The following is a 2,783-nucleotide window of genomic DNA, read 5'->3' on the forward strand; positions in this document are numbered from 1 at the left end:
GCTGCCATGTAGGCCTAGAAAGGAGTGAGAGGGAGGCGCCATGTGACGGAGCTTGTGGATGCCATAGGCCAAATTCCAGCCAGATCCACTGAGCTCCGCCTTTGAGAGGAGAGTGAAGAAGAGTATCGAAGAGAGAGGGGACAGCTGAAGGGATTACGTAGGATCTACCTAAAGCACTATACACCACAACAAGAGAAATATTCTAAGTATGTCTTTATTCCGTATGACATTTCTTTTTCCTAAGACCACTGCATCAATAAGCTTGTACCGTGCATGTCCTTGCTGTGTGTTTCTTTGATCCCAACGATGTTTGTGCCTTTGTTGTTGGCAACCGGGGGCACGAACAAGGAAGCCGTTTGTGGTCCAGCCGACCGGCCGTTTGTGGTCCTGCTGCCTCATCATCGTCGCTTGATCCTCGTCAGGTTCAGATCATTCAGTCCATCGACTTTAGATGGCCGGTTAATCGCTTTCTGGTTGAAAAAAGATGAGAGGCTTCTGCATTTGAGAGGCGAGGCGCACGTGTGTGTATGGAAGAAGAAAAAAAAAACTCGGCGGATGCAGCAGAGAGCGTCAGCAGCAGGAGCAGGTACGGCGTTTCTTCCAGGTATGGCCGGGTTGGTGCACTATTGCACTGTACTCCTGACTCTTGCCTGGCCTTTCTCTGCTCCTGTTCCTCGCTGTGTCCTTCCTTGTCCTGGTATCTGTGACCATGCCTGCAGCTAAAATATTTCTCATTACACAAGAATGTCGTCATAGGATAAGTCAACAAAAATTTGATTTTTACTATAATTACTGTCTAAATGTGGAAGTATTTGGAATGTAGATTATATAGCCAAATTTGCCCTAACAAAATATAATTCCACTATCATACTTGGCTAACTTTCTTCTATTGATGCAAAAGAATTAATCCCTTACTCATACCCCTTACATATCTACCTACCGATACTATTTTCATATTAGTGGGACATATTTTTTCCTCCGTATTAATTTGAATATAAAAGCAAGAAATGGAGACTTTAGGATAGAGGAAGCATCACATAATTAATGATAATATACTCTTGTTTTTGAAAATTCTATCGTATTGTTGATTTTGATAATTCTAAAACGATGTTATTTTTTAAAGGATGGAGTATAATCATTTTTCCCATAAAGATACATGACTATTGGTATAAAATGATGAAGGTTTTTTAATACTCAATTCGAATTATCTGATCTTTTTTATGATGAACTTACTTCCATTGCGGTGTTCAGTGACTTTGCTCTCTCTAGTACACCTCTGATATCCTACTTAGCACCAACAACCGGCGCCAACTAGGGCTAAGCTAGAACCCTAGCCTCAAAAGGTTGGCATCCTGCTTGGCGCATGCCACCAAGTAGCCTAATGGTTGTAACGAAATTGGGGAGAGTGACCCGTCTCAAATTTTTTTAACTTTACCCTTTACACCGTGGCCCATGTATGTGCAACAGAATGTCACAACTAGTCACTAGCTATAGAGATAGAGGGATAGCCCAAAGTTGAAGGAACCGGTGTTGTGGTTGGATATGACATGGCTATTGTCATGGTTCTAGTTAACATTCAACGACGGAGTCTACGAATGAGAACAGCCAACAATGAGGAAGGCCATCATGTTAGAGTCTAAACACTATAAAAGAAAAAGTGTCATCGACAAGAAGTATAAGGTACTGTAGACTTGTAATGAAATTTTTTGATTGACAAATGAGCCAATGAGGAGCAATAAGTGTAATTGGTTATTCTCTCATTGGAATTTTGATTTTGTAGATAGGGGCAGCTTTTTTGAGAAAAATGGAAGAAGTGTGAGCACGTGTTCCTATAGGCAAAGTCTAACTGACCATAGCCATGGACATAATGATGATGATTCTAGAGGAGAGGAAGTAGTTGAAGAGACCGTTGATGTTGGGTCGAAGACTCAAGAACAACTACAATATGAAGGTATTGATCTTTTGTGCAGTAATTTTACTAGCATATTACTCATGTGTTACAACGAAAAGCTATTAAAAATTATCATGAGTATGTTATTAAAGTAGAGTTAATAAAAATGGTTTGATATATAGGTCTCGGTTATTTTCGTTTTAGAAAAATAAAGAGTTGGTGGTGAGGTATGTGGCAGATTCACCACCACTCACCACTATCACTACTTCTCTTTATAGTAATATAGATGACTGTACTATATTTTTTATGCGACACAATATTTAATATAAATATTGTATATAGTGTTTAGTTGTGTTAATAATCACGATCCCACAAAATAAACATGTGTTTCAAGATGAGAAGCATTCTTAGCGCATTTACGCCGGAGAGGTGCTGCATAGGCTAATGACACATCTCCAAATTTTTGGTTTTTCCAGGATGCACGTGGCTTTATTTTTTTTATGACAAGTTCTGTCACTTTATATTTCAACCCTTGTATATTTTATTCTATGTGAAAATCCAAATTCTAAATTCTACACTAAACATCCTAAAGTGGAGAAAACAATATAAAACCCTCAACCCTCTCCCTCCTATCATTCACTATTCCCTTTGCTCTCATGACAGTGAGGCCTCTCCTCCCTCCCACACACCGATGAGGCCCCCTCTCCGCCCTCTCTACCAGTGTCCCCTCCTTGTTGTTAGATCAGGTGACGAGCTCAACACAGTGGCACGAGTGGGTGGGGAAGGAGCTTGGTGGAGGTGCTCGGTGGCGACCATGATAGATAAGGTGACAGCATGGATTAGGCTTTGGCCTCAACGAGGGGGAGGCAAGGAAATGAGCTCAAGATGGTTT

This window comes from Oryza brachyantha, chromosome 1 (assembly GCF_000231095.2).
Source record: "Oryza brachyantha chromosome 1, ObraRS2, whole genome shotgun sequence".
Classification (NCBI taxonomy): Eukaryota; Viridiplantae; Streptophyta; class Magnoliopsida; order Poales; family Poaceae; genus Oryza; species Oryza brachyantha.